Here is a 22125-nt window from a genome sequence, read left to right as displayed (position 1 = left end):
AATTCCCCTATAGGAATCTGAAGTAACTTAGCCGCGTGTGATTCGGTAACGTTAAGCTAAGATGGGGCAGTTTTGCAAGGTTTTTTATTTGATAATAAGCGTCATATAACATTGGCGTACCAATGAAATGTTAAAGGATACAATGGGTGCTTCTTATTTCTTATTTTTGCATCTTCGTTGTTGTCCGGTTCGTGAAGGAATCGTTCTTTTGAACAGGTTCTTTTTAGTGAACCGGTCGAACCAGTTCACCAAATCTGACTGAATCGTTCAAAACAGTGTCTTTAGTCAGCGCTCATTTAGACATGCCTGACACTCCCTCCGACTAGAAATAAACCAATACCCTGAAGTATATTTTCTCCAGTAACTCAACAGTTCACCGATCTGATGTGCTGAGAGAACTTATGAGCACGAGCAGTTGATACTGAGCATGCGCGTACTACCGAATGCACAGGTACAGCAGTTCTCGAATCACCAGTACAGAACCTAGAACGGTTTCTTTCGGACGGTGCATTGTAACTAAAGTTTATCATTTTCACGTCTTAAGTCTGTAATGTTTTTAATCCAGTAAAGAAACAGTTTTGTAACAAAACGTATCTTTTATTAACTTTCAGGTCGCGAGCAGGAACAACAACACAGGGCCCTAGAGTGCGACCAAAATTTGTAAGGGTGTGACAATTTTTTTTCCTAGGTCGTACCGGTGCACCTAACGTCCTCGCATCTGCTGCCTCTCCACGAAGGAAAGCGTTTATTAATATTACGACTATCGTTAATACTGGTCTATTGTGATACCCCTAATTGGGATATTTTCTTGACCAGTACAGATTACCTCACCTCATAAACATTGATCTAGCTTGCAGAAAAGATTAATCATACTGAAAATAATTTTTGTTTTGACAGACTGTTACCTAAACACTATCGTTTTACCTTTGTCTTTCCCTTCTGTTATGACAGTAAAAATACATACTTTTTTCATAGATGGCGTACCATAAAAAATGGAGGAGGCAAAATGCTGAATTGCATGCAATAGCGCTGTCTAGCAGTGACTCAGAGGAGGATCATTCTTCTTTTGCTGCTGGGTCTGACTTGGGTGCAACCAGTAACAGCTTTCAGAGAGAAAATGGTAAATGCAGACATCGATGATCTTGCTTATGATCATGATGGCCAGCCGTATGATAGTTACAGTGAAAGTGATCATGGTACTGAAACAGACACCTCATCAGATGAATTAAGTGATTTGAGGAGTGATTTGGCTAAATGGGCTGTTCAGAATAAAGCAACACGAACATCTGTTGATGAGCTCCTCTCTGTGTTAAGAAAACATGGACATCGGCTCCCTAAAGATGCAAGAACACTGTTAGGAACTCCTCGCCAAGTAGAAGAACAGGAATTATGTGGTGGTCAATATCTGTATTTCGGTCTTGAGTCAGGAATTTTGAAAATATGTTCACAATAACCAGATGACTTCTCCAGAGAAAATCATGTACTCCTAAATTTTAACATAGACGGTTTGCCATTGTTCAAGTCATCAAATGTCCAGATTTGGGCAATCCTTTGTAGTGTCAAAAGGTTTCAGCCTTTTATTGTAGCCGTGTTTTGTGGCAATGAAAAAAACTATTCTGTGAGTGATTTCATGTCAGAATTTCTTGAAGAGCTTACTAGGCTCCAACAAGATGGAATTGCATTCAAAGATGAAACCTTAAATGTGAAAGTTAATGCTTTCATTTGTGATGCTCCAGCAAGAGCCTTCTTGAAATGCATAAAGGGACACACTGGATACAATAGTTGTGAGCGATGCTCTATTAAAAGACAATATGTGAACCACAGGGTTGTGTTTAATCACTAATCACAAGATGTTTCATCAAGAACAGAAGAGGAATTCAACAGGCAGTCCTACTCTTCTCACCAACCCTTGAAAAAAAGTATACTTCAAGTTAATTTTATGAAGTATACTTAAGTAATGTTCAAGTATATTTTTAAGTGTACATTATGGAGTAAGTATACTAATGTCAATATGTACTAGTAGTAAACTTGTAAGTGTACTATTTTAATACCGCTTGGTACTAAATTGGCCCACTTTTAGTATATAAAAGTATATGTTTAAGTGCACTATAAGTGTAACAGTAGTAAACTTTAAGTGCACAACTAGTTCATAATTACGTTTCTCATTTGTACTGCAAGTGAACTTATGGGTATACTAGTAGTTTACTATTTTAATACTTATAGCAACTGTGAAGTATACTCTCTAGTTTAGTAGTTTTATACTACAAGTTTTCTTTAAGTGAACTTAACATTATACTTATAGTTTACTATTTATATATAATTTTTGCACTTGCAGTAGGCCTATACTACTATGTTCAAATGTTATTTTTTTATACTTGAAAAACACCTTTAACTGTAGGCTACTTTAATTTTAAAAAATATTTTATTAGCTTCATGCATACTTTTTTATCAACACTTGAATGTTGGTAAGTTTCATAAATAAAGGCAACATTTTAAACAAAAAAGATGAGAAAATCTCATTTTTGTCAAAGACTAAGCCTTGATCAGATTCAGAACGATGATCAAAACACAGATGGAGTAGATCGGGTCCGACACCCCCAAAGCTTCACAGTCGTTTTCTCTTCATGGGTTACGCTTCGTTTCATTTGGAAACATTAAGCAGTTTTGATTTACAAGCTGTTAAATGTTTGATGATCACATTATTTTACATTTGAAAAATAATCTTCTATCACTTGCTTCAGCTTCTTCTTCTCCTGTGTTTTGATCCGGAGATTCTGTACTAGAAGATGTCATATAGCGCCCCCTACCGTATAACAGCGAAAACATGGATAGCTGGAAAATTCAGTCAATGGTGGGGAAAGAGTAAAGTAGAATTAAAGTAAATTCCTATGTGCACTACCAGTGGACTAGCCTACACAAATTCAGATACGCAGAATTTGAAACATATCTGTTTTATATCAATATTTTAATCAATATATAAAAAGAATGTAAGTTTCATAAGACTGTATATATCAAGTAAGACATAAGACTGATAGTAAAAACTATGTAAAAAAAAGTATTTAATAGGCTACTCGATCAAAAGAGTTAACACAACTACAATCCAAGTATACTTTGAATAATTTAACTTTTAAGTATATCTTGATAATAAGATTGAGTACAAGTATAGGCCAAATATACTTGGACTTTTCTCTCAGTATAAGTCAAGTACACTTAAGTGTATTTAAGTATATTTCTGAGAAGTACATAAAGTATATTTTTGAGAAGTATATAAAATGTAGACTGAAAGTATGCTTTCTTCTTTTTAGTTGAAAAGAAGTATACTAATAGAACACTTGAATAAACATTTTTCGTAAGGGAATTATTATCGCTGTGTACAAGATCAGGTTCAGTTCCATGCTTATTTTATTTATCTCTATAAGCTATTCCACCCGAAAGCTTGTTACTATATAAACTTGAACATGTTCGTTTATAAGACAGTGTGTAATATTATGTTTTAGAAAAAAAGTATTTAAATAAGCTACTCAATCAAAATAGTAAACACAAGTACAAGCCAAGAATACTGTTGTAGAAAAAATGTAATTTAAATTTTTTTTCATTAACTTTCTTAGACATTGTGGTTTTAAGCATTCGTTTCTCTTCTGGAATTTATGTATGTTTGTGCACCTGGCGTAAGCAAGACACACACAGTAAGACAAATGGTTAAGAACCTTTAACTCTTTAGGTATGGAAGATAATTTAGCCAAGACATTCTATTCTAAATAATCTAAATGTGACCATGCTGGGTGAGTGGAAAACTACAGAGGAAAGACCTTGAAGAAGGAGTATAAGAAGGGAATTTCCTGGGCTGGGTGTCAGGTCTTGCTCTCGTCACGGGATAGCTGCTGTGATTTTGTGACTAAGCCTGTTGCAAGAGAATAAATAACTTTTAAAATACAATTTGATTCTTGGTGTCTCTTATGCAGTGATGATGACTGTTTAATTATTGTTTTTGCCACAACAATACTTAGAATACTTAATTATACTTTAAGTATATCTCGATCAACAAGTATAGGCCAAATATACTTAGACTTTTCTCTCAGTATAAGTCAATTATACTTAAATGGAATTTTATGTATATTTCTGAGAAGTACATAAAAAGTAGACTGAAAGTAAAGTGGACACTCACCCCTGGTAGATGTAGGCTTGCCATGCATACAGTCATTTGTCTTAGACTACATGCATCTTGTCTGCCTAGGGGTGGTTAGACGCTTACTGACTTTCCTCAGACAGGGTCTAAGAGAGTGTAAACTTAAACCCTAGTTTACATGCTGTTATCAGAGTAGGTGCAACATTAATAATTCAATTATACCTGTGCAAAATAATGTCTTTCAGATAACAGACAGGAATGTGAAAACTATGATTTAACAACCACTGCTGAATCGAGCTGCCTAGAGGAAGAACCATTAAAGATCCCCGAAAAGATGAAGGCAACGAAGAAGAGCTATCCTGACTATCAAATGGTTTGGTAGTTTATTATTAACTGTTTCCCCGCCTGCATTTTATTTAAGTTACCAGCCAGTGCCGTTTTGATAATTTCCATAAAACTTTCATGGTGTTCGGTGTACCTTCTGGTATTTAGATTTTCTACTTAAAAAGCCATAAAGATAAATGAGAAGAGTTTTGATTTTAGTTGGTTTCCTTTTGTGTAAGACTGAACCTTTTAATAACTCAGAGATATTTAGTATCTATATCATTTCCCCTCGTAGATGATCTCTTTCTTCCTGGTGTACCCACGAAAGTTCAGAAGAATGTGCATTCTGGTTGGTGTTTGTTCAACCCTTTTTTTCTGCTGAACTTAAATCAAAATCTTGTCTTATTTCAACACTAAACTTACATTTTGTTCCATGAAAGTTAGTGCATAGTAAAAGTTTAGTAGGGATGTCCCAATCCATTTTTTTTTTTATTGTCACTTATAGCTGATATAAAATAAGGGATTGGGCTTAGGATAGCCGATACTGATCAGTTAAAAAAAAAGTTTAATCAGCCCTGATATTGATCCTTAAGATCGGCTCGGTACATCACTGGTTTTTAGTATTTTGTCTTTATTGTCATCTATTCTTTTTTAGCAGAAACTGTTGGCATCTGTCCAAACCAAAGCAGACCATCCACATGCAGCCCAAGTAATCCATCTGAGTCCCTCTCACACGGCCAGAGAAGGCTGAACGATTAATCGCAACAAAACCGCACACGATTTGCGATTATCTTATGCGCAGCTTGTCAGTGGAGTGCGGCTGATTGGTAGTAAATACTGCCCCATTTGAACGCCAGAGGGCGCTCTCACGCAAACACGCTAAATATGCCCCACCGCAGAAGTACAATAATGCATCATTCCAGGAAATCCCTATCGCTGTAGCTGAATAAACAGAAGATTGAAACGCTTTGATTAAACATGACTTAAACACGACTGCCTTATTCTGTGTAAGAAGGCACATCTCACAGAAGGAGGAGCTCAGCTGTCGTTATGAAGTGAGTTTGGAGTAAATGCATGTTATTAAATGTTGTCTGTTGTTGGACAAGAGGTTCATAAATGCTTCTCATGTTTTGGAAAGATGTTTGACGCGTGTTGCTTTTTCAAATGCACATTATAAGTGACTCAAACTCACAGTGCTTTCAGATGGAGCAGCGTTTACAGAGCCGTACATCAATGACAAACTGCGCATTAAAAATAATCGCAGCCTTTGCGATTTTAAAATCGCGATAAGCCATCTCGATTTAAGTGCGATTACATGGAAAGTGCGATTAATCGTTCAGCCCATACACTGTAAAAAATAATTCCGTAAAAAAAAAAACGGATAATGTACTGGCAGAAAATTACCAGGACATTTTCCGTTAAATTACGGACAGTTCCTTCACATCTAAAATGGAAAATTCTGTATATTAACAGTACATTTTCTGTAATATTAATGGATAATCCTTATACAGAAATATCTATATTTATAGACATTTTATAGCATATATTTTGATGGCAAATAATTCAAGAACGATATATACAAATTGAACGGTTTATTTTTGTACAAATTTTCCATGTAAACATTCTTAACCCTCTGATGGTCCTCGGTCATTTCTGACCGAATAATTTTCTGTTTTGAAATTTTAAAAATCACAGCTTCATCGGAAGGTTATGAAACTTGGTGACTTTTCTGGCATTAGGTATGTGAATACAAAAAGAAATTGAGGTCATGATCCGAGCATGCTAAGTGGTCGTAAACAAAAAGAGTCACACTCGAGGTCTTCGGTCAAAAATGACCGACCCATAGGAAATGAATGGGAAATTTACAAAAACACAATAAATTCTCTGAATTTTTGTCTGTACAATCTACAAATCGGACACGATTCTAAAAAAAAGTACACCGCAGTAAAGGGGTGACACTCTACAACATCAAGAGTGCAAAAAATTCACACCCACCCACATACAAACACACGTTTATACACATACACACCAATAAATTCAGATTACAAAAATCTGTTTTGAATTTTTAAAAATCACAGCTTCATCAGAATGTTACGAAACTTGGTGACTTTTCTGGCATTAGGTATGTGAACACACAAAAAAATTGAGTTCATGATCCGAGCATGCTAAGTGGTCGTAAAAAAATTAGTCATGATTTTGGTCTTCGGTCAAAATTACCCCCATAGGAAATGAATGGGAAATTGACAAAAACACAAAAATTCTCTACAAATCAGCCACGATGCAGAAAAAAAGTGCTCAGCAATGAAGGGGTGAAGCTCTAAAACATCAAGAGTGAAAAACATAACATAATTAATAATTATAATTAATATATGTATATATAATTAATATAATAATTATTAAAATTATTAAAATAATAATTAATAAAATGTTATAAACCTTGGCAAAAAGTATTATTTGAGAATTTAAAAAAAAAATACATTCAATCCACATCTTAAAAGTAAGTAATTTGGTCTAAAAACAACTAGAATTCACAAACATCTCCATTTAGAGCTATACAGGCATCTAGTGGTAAACCCATGCAATAACATGTTTTATTTAATTTTATGTTTAATAAATTGATTATTTTTTATTTTTATTTTTTCAAAAGCCTAGTCTCTATTTTACCCGAAAATACTGCATAGAATTTTTTTTTTTTAATCAAAAAAAAAATATATATATATATATATTTTCAATGGCAAAAAATGGACTATAAATATTGCATAAATATTAATAAGTTCAATCAAATTGTCTCAAAATTCTAAATTAAAAAGAATAAATATTATAGAACAAAAATAAATTGCATTGGTTTTTACTGGGATGGAGGAAGTTTCATTTTTAGGTGTCCGGTCATTTATGACCGGGAAGGCCCCCAGTGTGACTGCTAAACGAAGACCATCAGAGGGTTAAATACATTCAATGGGTAAAGATATATACACACCATTAAAAAGTGCTTGTATTGTGGAATAAGTTTAGACATTAAACAACAAGAGACAGAATTAAAAAAAGAAAACATGAGAAGGTACTTGCACAATATTGGTGTTGCACCAAATAGCTCACAAATTTCTTTGAAAAAAAACTTCATAAACTGTGAAAGTCAAGATTCAAAACATTTTCAAATGCAATACAATTCAAATACAATACAGAAACAAACAAACAAAAACAAATGGAATACGAATACAGGTCTGCTGCTTTTATCATTAAAAATAGCTTTAGACAGTCAATAGTAGAGTGAAATGTTAGTGTTGATGCCATTTTTCTGTAAGAGCACCCACACATTTTAATTGTCATTAATTACTCACGCTCATGTTGTTCCACACCCCACAAGACTTCCATTCGTCTTCAGAACAAAAATTAAGATCTTTTTGAGGAAATCTGAGAGATTTCTGTCCCTCCATTGTCATCTTACGCAACTACCAATTTCAAGGTTCAGAAAGGTATACAGACATAAACGTAATCCATGTGACTCCAGTGGTTCAACCTCAAATTTATGAAGTGGCACAAATGGTTTTGTGTGAAGAAAAAATAATTAAATTTTTTCTCACAAAATATAGATCGCTGCTGACCCAGCAGGGTGAGAACACAAGCCACTGAGATGCTCATGTGAATGTATAAAAAATTGTGACAAAAGACAATTTGTTTGTTTTTTTCACACACAAAGCATTTGCATCGCTTTTTGGGGGGGTTAAACCAATGAAAAGACATAGATTACACCGTGTTCTAACTACACGCAACACACGATAAAAGGTATATTTTCCATGTCAATCAGAGTTTTTGTCCTAACCAGTGACACGTGACGATTCTATTTTAGAAATGGTTTCTATTTTTTTGCGACACTGTAGCTGGAACACTACAAAAAAAAAAAAAAAAAACTGTCAACTCATTGTGAACAAACAGGTGTATTCTTTGACAAAGATTGTTTCAGTCACTCAGTTGTTTAAATGGTGTAATATTTATGAATTTGATTATGTACTTATCAATTTCATTGTGACTGCTGTGCACTTGCCTAGACTAGAGAACCTGCCCACACACTGTTCTGATTGGCTTTTTGGTTTTTAATTGATTTTGTCGCTTTACAAAGTCACGATGCATTTGTTGTGGACAGAAAAACTGCTTGTTGCTAGAATCTTATCGCATTGCATTTGGTTAGGACACTGTGTTACTTTAACTTTAATCCAAACAGCACTGCAGAAACACACTGCACACAATACATAGAGTTCTGTACATGGGTTGAAGCAAGATGCAAGTTTCGATTGTCTTTAAGGAGTCCAATGATGTGGAGGCTTGATGGCAAACGCAACCCAACAATTGCAGACGACAGTCATCAAACACATATATCTCCCGTCAAAGGCAGTCCGCAGCAGCAGTCAAATCATGAACCTCGTAGAAGTACTCAATATGGCATATTCCCAACCAGGACCACAAAACTGACTCAAATTCATTCAGCAGATACAAAAAAGTCCTTCTACAAAACACAAAATGCCTCCTGTTATTTATCTGCATCAAATCCCCTTTATTCAATAAGCACAAAAATAATATTTCACCAGTAAATAAAACTTAAACATTAACATGAACGTTTTACTTACAGTTGAGCATGAAACAAACTGTTTCCCAACAGGACCTTGTTTGACCAAGGAGGTCAGCCATGATAATTTATTCTTCTTCTTCGTTTGGTGTTTTACGGCGGTTGGCAAACCAACTTTCGGTGCATTGCCGCCACCAACTGGACTGGAGTGTGAAGCTGATAATTTATTACTGCTCACCTGTCTCTTTATCTAAACAGAGTTGACTCACTAATACCCCTAGTGGTGAGGAGTGTAATTGCGGTCTAAGTAACTGACAGGTGTCTGTTACAATAGATATGTAGAAGAATAAACTATCTTTGGTGTCTATCAGAGGAAAGTAAGTAGTCACTTTTAATTTTACTGACTTTTCATAGTGATTTGTGTTAGTGCCGGGCAGTATAATTCTTATATTTTTTTAAATTAATAATTTGTCAAACTATGAAGAATAAGCTTAGGTACATGATCTGTAATGGGTATTTACAACCACATAGTACCTATATAAGTTATTGCCCAACCCTATTAACTCATGTTCTCACTTCCCTAAATCCTAGAATTCCATAAGAAAGTGCTTCAAATGCTTATTGACATAAGAGATTCAATAAAAATTGCTATCGGAACCTCTGATGGGACTACATTTAATCTGAAGCAAGCCAACAGTAAGATCGAATTCCAAGAACTGGAGAGTCGTGTGGAAGACAAAAATGAAAGAGCAGCCTTGGTAAGATTCAGATAAAATATGCAATCAATCACAGTTCTAGCCTCAAAGTGACTATTCCCAAATGTTAATTGATAATTAATTAATTAAATGATTATTTTTACGTAAAAGGAAAATAAAAGCTGAAACTTTTTCACAGAAGCTTGCTAAAGCAGCATGTTACAGTGGTGAGAGAAAAGCTCGCTGTATTGGATGCAATCACAACAACAAAGTTTGACAGGTGTCTATGTCAGCTGAGGAGATTAAAGGGGACCTATTGTGCAAAATTCACTTTTGCATGCTGTTTGGACATAAATGTGTGTTGGCAGTGTGTGTAACCTATTAGATGCAAGTATTATATGCAGATGACACCATAATTTATTGTTTTGCATCCTCCATTGATAGTTGCATTTCAAAGTTGCAGGAAGCATTTGTAATAGTTCAGCGCAACCTCCTCTCTTTAAAACTAGTTCTGAATGATAAGAAAACAAAATGCATGGTCTTTTCTAGGAAACATAAGTGTGAATCTTCTCCACCACCTCTTTACACTCTTCAGGGTAAATCTGTAGAACTGGTCTCCTCCTACAGATACCTAGGTTTTGTGTTGGAGGAGGACTTATCATTCAAGTTGCATGTTAAACAATTGCTATCTAAGTTAAGGTTACAGCTGGGGGTTTATTTTCGGAATAGTGCCTGTTTTTCACAGTCAGCCAAGAGAAAGTTGGTGGAAGCTACCTTCTTACCTGTCTTAGATTATGGAGATGTTTTTTAAATACCACTAAGGCTCTTTTACAATCATTAGACTCTATCACTCTGCTCTAAGATTTATAACTCATACAAATTATTATACTCATCACTGTGCACTGTATGAAATGGTTGGTTGGCCTTCACTTCACTTAAGAAGGTACAAGCATTGGCTTATACTTGTGTACAAGGCCATAGTTGGCCAGCTTCCTCTGTATATGATTAGTTTATTAACTGTCAGTAGTCAAGGGTATAATCTGCGTTCAAGTAGATATATTCTTTTAAATGTTCCCTTTATGAAGACAGAGTTTGGAAAATCTGCTTTTATTTATAGTGCACCAACTGCTTGGAATGAGATTCAAAGATCATTGAAACTTACTGTATTTATTTCAATCAATGAGTTTAAGTTATATCTCAACCAAACATTCCAAACTGTTTGCACCTGTTCTTAACTTTTAACTTTGTTTTATTGTTGTGTGTGTATGTGTGTGGTTGTGAGTGTGAGTGTGTGTGTGTGAGTGTGTTAGTGTATATGTGTGTTGTAGAGTTCTCAACGGGCCTGAAAATAACAACCCGACCCGACCCGGCCCGTGGCTTTTAAAGCCCGGACCCGATGTAACCCGACACATCAAAATGAATTATCTGCCCGAACCCGGCCCGCGGCCCGACGCCGCGTCGGATTTTTTTTTTCTCATACACGTATTATCATGACCAGCAGACGGAAATTCAAATCAACCTTTAATGTTCACGCCTTTTAACAATACAAACAACTGAAACAATAAACTTTAAATATATAAATAGGCTGTAGTAGCGACGGTGAATTCACCTGAGGCAAGTTTACTTTTCACCAACTCCATCTTCTTCTCCAGGCTAAAGGCGACGGCGTGCACGCAGCGGCGTCAGGTCTGCCCCCGCCCCTCTCCCTGATGCGCTTGCACGCAGCAGCCAGACTTTCTTTACGGTGAACAGCAGCGATGATTAATAAATGTAGTTTTTTTTTTCACTGACTGGAAAAGATTAAGCCCGAGGTCCGACCCGACCCGAGTCATTTGATTATATTTTCGACCCGAACCCGGCCCGAACCCGCGGGTCCCGTCGGGTTTGTCGGGCCGACCCGACCCGTTGAGAACTCTAGTGTGTTGTGACTATTGTTTTATGTACTTAATTTTATTTTGTCTGTTTTATTATGTTTACTGTGTGCTGCTACCTTGGCCAGGGCTCACTTGTAAATGAGATATCTATCTCAATGTGTTTTTCTTCCCTGGTTAAATAAAGGTATAATAATAATAATAAAAAAAGTTATAACCGTAATTAAACCATAGACAGTATATAAACTGGACTCAGTGACCCCATTGGATTCAACGGAGACAAGTGAAGTCAAATAGAAGCTCTTACTTCCTGGGGGTCAAGGGTACTGCACAGACTCAAACTGAGCTTGACGACGTAGATGTGACGTGAGCAACCCGTCTGTCTTCTAGTAGCTGTGCCAAGAGAAATCTAAATCATTCCCTTCCGAAACTTGCAGAGACGGAGAGTGTGAGTAGGAGGTGTCCATGAGCTGGAGCAGGAGCAACTTTTGCTAAGAATTCTGATTAATTATTTTGTCACTTTGCCTCCACGTCCCCGCGATTGCCCGCGAGCTTCTCCTCCTGTCCATACGGTAATTCTCTACTGTGCGACAGAGAGTTGCGTGGTTATGACGCAATCGTTAGCCTAATTTTACAAAAATTGCTTCTACGGGGCCATAACAGAAGCTACAAGGTAATGAAGCCTTTTATACATTTTCGTGTTTCTTTAGAAATAAATAATGGACAAATGGAGTCTTTAAATGCCTCAGATGTGAAGTTATTCGCTGTCAAAGTGACGCCAAAATTAATGGGAGTCAATGGGATGCTAACAGCAGGTGGGGGTCCGCTAGCCAATGGCGGCGCCCGGGGGTACCTTCAAAATAATAGAAAACCCTGCCCCCCTCAATTAAACTAAACTATACCTGTTCCATCTCCATACAGCACTCTGACTCTGTAGGCATTATTGTCCGGCTCCGGGTCGAAATGAACACCGTTACTGAGAGTTTCTGATATTATCATCATTCCGTGAGATGAAATTGTCCTGAGACTGAGCGCAAGCTCACAAAGCTCCGCCCCCTGTGCCGTGCATCAGCAGCTTATTTGCATTTAAAGGGCACACACTAAAACAGCGCGTTTTTCTGAGCACCAAAAAGTGACAATTTAAACATGTTGGGTATTTTGAGCTAAAACTTCACATACACACTCTGGGGACATCAGAGACTTATTTTACATCATGTGAAAAGGGGCATAATAGGTCCCCTTTAATGCTACAAAGATTAACCAAGTGTTTTATTATGTAACATAGCAATTACTTGGTTTTGTTTAACCCTGAAACTCAGTTTAGCTTTTGCTAAAAAAATATAAAACATACTTTCAATTAACTTTTATTTGGTAAGTTACCTGTATGTTTTTTGATTCTTATTACTTAATCAAAACAACCCAGCAGCAGTTTGATATTACTTCAAATGCACAAACAAAAAAACATGTTATATATTTTTTTGTTGCATTTGTGAGTGTAAACTTGTCACATAATATCTAAATATCGATAAATCTATCAATATATCCCTGAATTGTATCACAGAATTTGTTGAGGTATCGACAAATATCGTATTGCTGGCTGAGAGAATCGATATCGTATCGTGATGAACTGTCCAATTTACACCCCTAGTTAGAAATTATGATAACCCGGGGTGAAGGGTTAGACCCTTTTATTTTGTCAGATTTCTATTGTGTCAAATTCATCTTACAGACAAGTAATTTTTTTGTTGTTTTACTCCTTTACAGCAAGCATATTTGAAAAGACTGGGAGGTGTTGATGAGGTAGACATGGTGAAAAAATCAATGTCTGCATAAGTACCATTTATGCCACACATTGCTGCATTTATTTAAAATAAATAATTACGCCACACATTAAAGCTCTAGTTTCTTGCTGTCGTTGCAATGTCCCTGTTGCAAATGTATTGTCATGTATTTAAAAGATACCTTTTATAAATGAGTACTTATATATACATGCATGTTTGTTTTTTAGAACTCTCTCAAATGCTTTGATGGCATTCATCTAATTTAAAGGGGAAATGTGGGAAGCTGCCATTTTCTCAGTCTCTACTATGCCAGATCATCTGTGGTAATTAAAAAAAGAAAAAGAAAACGGGTGCAGAACAACTCATAAGGACATTTGTGTTCGAGTGTTTTTTGTTTTTTTTTGTGATCATTTTGGTTGTGCTTATTATTTAATTAAATGTAATTAAATTTCAACAAGTAGTTACAAATTGTAATTCTTATCGATAATGTAACAAGTTAATGGCAGTCTTTTAATTGTTTGTGCCTCTTTTACTTCCAATAGTCAAAAAAACACTTCAAGAATGTTTGCAAATATTTCTTAACATGCACCTACATGTGATTATATTCTATCTTTGTGAAAAAGTAAAACACAGGATGTTTCATGGGCTGAAATATACAGCAGTTATGTTGATCTAAACTGTTTTTATTTTTCTCTTTAGACGCTGTCATCAACGCATACAACACAACGTACACAAATATTGGAGACCATGTCAAAATACTTAAAATATGTACCAGAGAGGATGGGTGGTGGTGGCCGTAAGACGACTCTTCCATGAAGACTCAATTCACAAAAAAAAAAAAAAAAAGTTTAATGATTGTTTCTAGATCAATATATAATTCAAGAATGAAACCTAGAGTAAAATGTTTGTTTGTTTCATTAGTGATTTACTGACGTTGAATGATGTTACTTGATGATAATTCGGGCTTTACACAATGACGATCGCTCTGATTGGCTTTAGGTCTATCCAATTGCGCCCAGAGGCATTTGAGCGACGTCCGTTTGTGAAGCGCACCAACTTTTAAATGCATTATTATATTCAAATTGCAAACACATGAGGACAGTCTCAATGAAAGACCCACTGGCAGATGAACATGCTACTACATTTCTCTCCGAAACGGTAGGAAATTAAATTAGATTTAATAGAGGATTTTAACGGTGACAAGATGATTGACAGGGCAGTTTACGTGACAGGATGCACGTGACAGATCCGTCCGATAAAGATGACGAAGTAGTATGTCCCAAAGCTTGCCTACTTTTTTGCTACACATTCAAAAGTAAATACCTTTTCTTCACAAAAAGAGTACATACTTTTATGGCGTAGTGTAATTTAGGCGAATTGGGACGCAGCATATGGCTTTACACGATGACGATCGCTCTGATTGCTTTTAGGTCTATCCAATTGCGCCCAGAGGCATTTGAGCGACGTCCGTTGGTGACACCCCTTTGGAAATGAGTTATTAATGAAGCTTTGCCAGACCATAACTCAGTTACTACTGAGAATGGTCTGGTTTTAACCAGGCTAGTTTAATGATGCTTCTAAAATTAAATCTGTAATTCAATTTGTTTCATTATAGTTTTGTGTTTTGCTGTTGTCGAACAAGACTTAATTAAATAAAAATCATATAAATATATGTATTCTAACAAAACTGTTTTTATTTTTAATTCCGACATAGTGCCAATTTTTTTTTCTCCTATACAATGTGTAACATCTCACCCCTGCACTACAGATCTGTACACAGTTTGAACTTCTGACTTTGAATCAAATGTTTTCCCATTAGATGCCACTGTATCTAGGATAGTATTGCAAATTATGCATAGCAAGTTACATAATTACAGTTGCTTTGATTTTCTGTACAAATGTCATGTCTTCAGAGAGTACAGTGAAAAGGAAACTCAATCTATAGTTTTTCAATGTTGAAAAATAAGATGTTGATATAAGGTTGCATTTTCACCGTTGTTTCGTTTTGCAAAATCAATACTTAATTCAGGGTTTCTCAAACTTGGTCCTGGAGGGCCACTATCCTGCACAGTTTAGCTCCAACCTTGATCAGGGTTGGAGCTAAACTGTGCAGGACAGTGGCCCTCCAGGACCGAGTTTGAGAAACCCTGACTTAATTCAACCTTAATTCAACCTCGACGTCGCTGCAAGACAGTGAAACAACGTCACGAAATCAAAAGTGAAACAATGTCACGAAATCAACAGTGAAACAACGTCACGACATCAACGTTGAATGCCGGCTGGGAAGAAATCCCTAGAAAACAGTAAAAAAAACAAAAAAAAAACATAGGAACATTGTGTACAATAGGCTACTTAATTTATTATTCCAATATCCAAATATGATACTAAATACCACAAGGAAAAGGGCTTCTATTTGTGACGTGCTGTCTTTGCATTTGAACATTGCACATTTTAAACAGGACACGCATTAGCTGAATAAATGTTAGCCAATACAAACATATTTATAGAAAACAGTTGACAATGAATAGACAGGAGTCCAATAACAGCATAATGAATCACTTTCTAAAAAGTTGGACGAATCCGACATATAATGAGGGCTGTGTTAACAGTAAAACATCCGTCATTTAACGAATTTTAAAAACACGGATGGATAATACAAAATGCTTTCTGACATTTTGACAAAAAAAAAAAAAAAAAAAAAAAAAACAAGAGCAAAATTGAAAATTAGCCCGTCAATTTTCATTTTAGTAATGAAATTAACTATTTTATTTTTCCTACTATGAAACTATTTTCATAGTAGGAAAAAAATATACTATGGTAGTCAATGGGGACCGAGATCTGTTGATTACAAACATTCTTCCAAATATCTTCCTCTGTGTTCAGCAGAACAAAGAAACTCATACAGGTTTGGAACAACTTGAGGGTGAGTAAATGATGACCGAATTTTCATTTTTGGGTGAACTATCCCTTTAAATATTGAGCAATCCATAGCCTATTTTTTATATATATATATATTTTTTTTCTTTTTTTTTTTAATGTACAATTCATACATTTTATTTCATTTATTTGAGTTTCATGTAAAGATTTTTTCATATGTATGTTGAATGCTACACTTAATACACATTTACAAACTTAAATATTGAAATTGTCTTCTCATGTGCTTTCATAAAAATGTTATGAGAGTTTTTTACTCCAGTGGGGCCAAATTTCATGATCTTGCCTAGGGGCAACCCCACGGGCCGGCACTGGCACTGATACAACGGTACTTTTTAATCCATAAGTAACTAACGCGTTAGTTTTCATACAAAATAAATATGTAACATAATTAGGTACTTTAGTTATTATTAACACAATAACGTAACACATGAAGGCTACGTTTCTCAACACTGAGAATGAATAAATAAACGCCTGTTTCTCTAGACTCGAGTTTATCGGTAATCCACAAATCACATCACTTTCATAATCACTAAGCCATAGCGATTTCAAATTCATTAAGATTTATTGTTCAGCATTACTTGAGCATTTTATTATTTGCATGGCTGAATGATGTCTTCCTCTTTTCTGAGTGACCATGAATAACGAGTATTTTAAAATAATCCATGTGATCCGTGTGATCATCGAATCCATAGGATTAAGTTAACTCAATACAATATTTCAACTTTCCACATCCACCCCAGGCCGTTTACCTTCAGGAGTCAGAAGTACCGTGACTACTGTACTGTCCTCGCTTATGAAATCAGTCAGATGGCGGGCCGCGGGAGTGGAAGGGGGATCACACGGATTCTTTATTGGTGTCTATTTTTTTGTCTCTTTTTAATGATAGGCCTTAGGGCTACGCATCTGTCAATCATCCCGCTTGCTATTTGGGGAATGAACCCAGCGCAATAATTGGTAGAACTCTTCTTCTTTTGCTATTGCTTGATTTGAGGACTGCGCGTGCACCGAGGCGTCACCAGGTTTTCGCGTAGTTTAGAGTGACAAATCTTACCAGGGTACTTTAAAGTCAAAATGCGTATCCGCTACGCAAAATGTGTATCCGCTACGCAAAATGCGTACAGGTTGGCAGGTCTGCTGGTTGTGGTGGGGCAGGTGGTTTTGGTGGGGCTGTTGCTGGTGGACCTGTGGCTGGAAAGGCTACTGGTTGTGGTGGGGCAGGTGGTTTTGGTGGGGCTGTATTTGGCAGAGCTGTTGCTGGTGGACCTGTGGTTGGAAAGGCTAGTGGTTGTGGTTGGGCAGGTAGTTTTTGTGGGGCTGTTGCTGGTGGACCTGTGGCTGGAAAGGCTGCTGGTTGTGGTGGGGCAGGTGGTTTTGGTGGGGCTGTTGCTGGTGGACCTGTGGCTGGAAAGGCTGCTGGTTGTGGTTGGGCAGGTAGTTTTGGTGGGGCTGTTGCTGGTGGACCTGTGGCTGGAAAGGCTGCTGGTTGTGGTTGGGCAGGTAGTTTTGGTGGGGCTGTTGCTGGTGGACCTGTGGCTGGAAAGGCTGCTGGTTGTGGTGGGGCAGGTGGTTTGGTTGGGGCTGTTCCTGGTGGACCTGTGGCTGGAAAGGCTGCTGGTTGTGGTTGGGCAGGTGGTTTTGGTGGGGCTGTATTTGGCAGAGCTGTTTCTGGTGGACCTGTGGCTGGAAAGGCTGCTGGTTGTGGTTGGGCAGCTAGTTTTGGTGGGGCTGTTGCTGGTGGACCTGTGGCTGGAAAGACTGCTGGTTGTGGTGGGGCTGTTGCTAGTGGACCTCTGGCTGGAAAGGCTGCTGGTTGTGGTGGGGCAGGTGGTTTTGGTGGGGCTGTATTTGGCAGGACTGAGGTTGGGGGGGCTGTAGCTTCTGGGGCTGCTGGTTGGGCTGTTCCTGATGATGCAACAGCTGTAGCAGGTGGGGCATGTGGTTGTAATGGGGATGTTGTTGTTTCAGAAACCACTGAAGTGTTCCCTTTCTTTTTAAAATCCCAGTGTGGCACTCTGGGTGTGTCATCAATGTTTAACTTCAGTTGGTCAATGTTAATTTTGTGGAATATTGCCCCGTTGTCATCTTGGAGATCAGCACTTTTACCCTGGATTGCCTTAATGGTGTATGGTCCTAAAAAAATTGGCTTCCAATCCCCCCCTTCTCTGTTGGCTCCTTATGTTTTATCTCCAAACTTTGTCCCTGACTTTGAAGTCTGATGTTTTAGCAGTTGCCTTTATTTTGCCCATTGTTTTTTCTTGTCCCTTGGCAAGATTGTCTTTGACAAGTTCCATCAGCTTCTGTTGTCGCCGAATGTCCTGTGCCAAATCTTCCTGTCCCACTATGTCCTCCACAATGTTGTCAAGCTTTGAACAGACATCATTTGCTGTTAGAATTAACCACTTACTTCAGTAGTTCTCAAAGTTGTTCTTTTAGATTTAGCAAAATAGCATTGCTTGGTCTGCTCAACATGCCCCCCTGCAGTGGCAATATGTCCCCTAGTTTGAGAACCACTGACTTACATGAAAGTGAGTTTTGCATATCTCTGAACCTTATTTAGAGAACAAAATAATAGACAGATAGATACATAGATGATAAACCAACCATGTAGTGTTCCGGGACTTCTGACGGATAACGAGCCTCTCTGCCGAACATCAAATAGTAGGGCGAGTAACTTGGTAGTTATCTGCTTTTTGGTTCGGAGACCGAACATCACAGCATCCAGGTAATCATCCCATGTTTCGGGATGGTTACCAACCAGTTTGCTCAGGGCTCTGTAAAAATAAAGGGAATTAATATATATATATATATATATATATATATATATATATAATTAGAATCTTTTTTTTTTCTTTTTTTCTTCTTAATTGCATTTACACTCACATTTAAGACACTTACGATTGCATTTTCATTAAATGTCCCGCAATGAATGTAGCAAAATTCAATGTGCAAATTGAGAATGCATTCCGAGCCGGTCACGGTCCCGCCCCCTCCCGCCGTTGTAAATGTAAATTTAAATACATAAATGCATTGCTATTTTACATATTGCATTGTCATTTTGCATATTACATTTCAAATTGAATATTGCTAGGCATATGCTTCCATATTAAGGGGTATTTTTACAATTTCAGTGGACAGGCACACATACAATAAGTATAAACACATACGCATTTAATGACACATAAGTATCAAATGTTGTATGTGTTATATGTGGTCTATAGACCCCTTCACGGTCGACGTCACAGGAAAATTCTAAGTTCGCAGTGCGCATGTCGGGGTCAGAAAGTTCATTCCATCCCATTGAATTGTGTGTTAACCAGAGAATTTCTCGTCAAGAAAAAATGCCTTATTGTTGCGTCGTGGACTGTGAAAATCACACCAGTTGTGGAGTCAAGTTTTTCCGGATTCCTGCAGGATCTCATCCGTTTAAAAAAAAATAAAATAGACGACATCTGTTCAGATCTATTTTTTTACAGTCTATGGTTCAGATACTGCTGCTATCTGCTAAGTAGCATGACACAGGTCACAATTAATGCCAGATATCGAACTTCACCTAACTATTAAACCAGTCTACAGTTTACAGAAAACGTTTGTTTACTTACCAGGGCTTAACTATACCGTTGTTGTCAGAATAACTGTCAATAACAACACTAAACACAAGCATCTTTGATCGTAGCATTGTCCCAGTCTGCCCGTTTATTATATAAAAAATACACATACTTAACAGTGTTAAATAAAATAAAAAACACTGTTCGACAGAACTGCTTGGTTTTGTTACCACAGTTATCTGTGTGGTTCCTCGCCGATGAAGTTCCACATGTGCGGCTATCCAACACGAAAATGCATGCAGCAAATAAGCCGTTCACAATATTTTCTTCAGATAACTCCAAATTTCTCCCACACACTGGACTTGATTTTTGATGACTGTCGACAACTTTACAATCTCACTAGCTATTCTTTCTTCAACTCCTCAGCATCCATCTCGATGACTGCAAGCAGATCGCGCGCGCGCGGTTATGATGCATTTTTAAAAGTGAAAGATCCTGGGAGGGCGTGGCGCGTGGACAAATAAACTGATGTGGATTTTAAATTATTTTATCAACTTGAAATACAGGCAATCAGGCATATTTTTGTAGACGTGTTCCTAAAAATCTGAATATATTTTTACGTTTGCATGTGATTGTTTTAAACCCGTGTTTAGACCCGTGTTTCCCCCGTGTCCGACCCGACACACTTTGGATATTTTTCACCCGTTTGAGCAAAATTTGCGGGTCACTCGTCCGAACCCGTGCAGGACTCTAATCAGGCAGACAATCGCCATTAGCTAAAACAAGTTTATTATGGTTCTGTTCCCGTTCCTGTGATGGCAAAGACAGTGCATATATATGCCGGTCTATTAGCCGCACCATTTTTCTGACCCCATGCTGCGCGCGCACCCAACCTAGGCGTTCGATGTTTACAAACATTGAAGGGGTCTATTAAGGAATACAAATAAGGACCCTCCTCTGAATTGTGCCATTCATTCTCTCTACTAATCCATTTGTTTGTGGATGATATGGCGAGCATAGGCTTCTTTTGATGTTGAGAATTTCGTACACACTTTTGTTAATCTGCAAAGGGAACATTGTTAAAAAAAAAATATATATATATATAAAGGTAATATATAATCTCTCAACAACATAGTGAATTTCTGCATAGGACTGAATGAAGTACTTACAGCATTGACAAATTCTTTCCCCTAGTCAGTAAGAATCCTTTTGGGGGATTCGAACTGATGGACAAATTTAATGATGCATTTTGTCACTTCCTTGGCTGCCTTTGATGTCAAAGGGTAAGCCTGGGGCCATTTCGTAAAGTAATCGATCATCACGCATACAGTGGGTACGGAAAGTATTCAGACCCCCTTAACCCTCTGGGGACCAAGCTGTTTTTGGGGCCCTTGAGATGTTCTGACATGCTCTGACATTTGTGCTTTTTTCAGTTATTTATAAACATGTTAATGGCAAAGGTGTAAATTCACTCTATATAGCACAAACAGGCCTACCATAATATGCGAGCAACATGTATGTAGATGTTTGTATTTTTAAGAGAATAATGTTTATGCGTGGTTATTTAAAAAAATAAAAATGAAAGTTGCTGAAATAAGACCACAAAACTCATACAAAATATGTGCCCACAAGACTTTTGACTAATGGATGTTTTCTCTTCGAGTTCTAGCTTCAAAATTATGTGAAAATAGTCTTGCTTTATCGTTCACAAAAAAAAATACATTGATTTAAATGGTGTAAAACAGGTTTTGCTTGGAAAGCCAATATGCGAGGGGGAGGAGTAGTTTACACCTTAGATTACCCAGTCCCACCCACTCTGCATAATGACTCTGCATAATTAGCCATTCATTCAGGTGTGACACTGACTGAGCCACAATGCAAGGACAAAATATATATTTAGAAGAAGACTTATATTGACCATTTAAGATTTTGCTTACATCTATCTTGTAAATATGTTTTGCTATTTTATTAAAAAGGTTACAATTACAACAATAATTACAATTTCAGCAATATTTCTGCAAAAAAGTACTCTTTCTTTGTAAAAAAAAAAAAAAAGATTATAGGCCTACATTTTATCATATGTATTCATTAGTTTGAATATAGCCAACATTGGAACATCTTAGTCTATGACTTTATTTTTGACAAAATAGTATTTTATATATATGAGCAGAAAAGCTTATTTGATGTGACAGTATATTCTACAGTAAAAACTGTACCCAAATCTAGTCAACAAAATGTTGTCTTTCATACTTCGCCTGACTGTAACGTTGTTTTTATGAAATATT

The sequence above is a fragment of the Rutilus rutilus genome (genome assembly GCF_951802725.1).
Source record: "Rutilus rutilus genome assembly, chromosome: 10".
NCBI lineage: Eukaryota > Metazoa > Chordata > Actinopteri > Cypriniformes > Leuciscidae > Rutilus > Rutilus rutilus.
Note: the sequence above shows the minus strand (reverse complement) of the source record.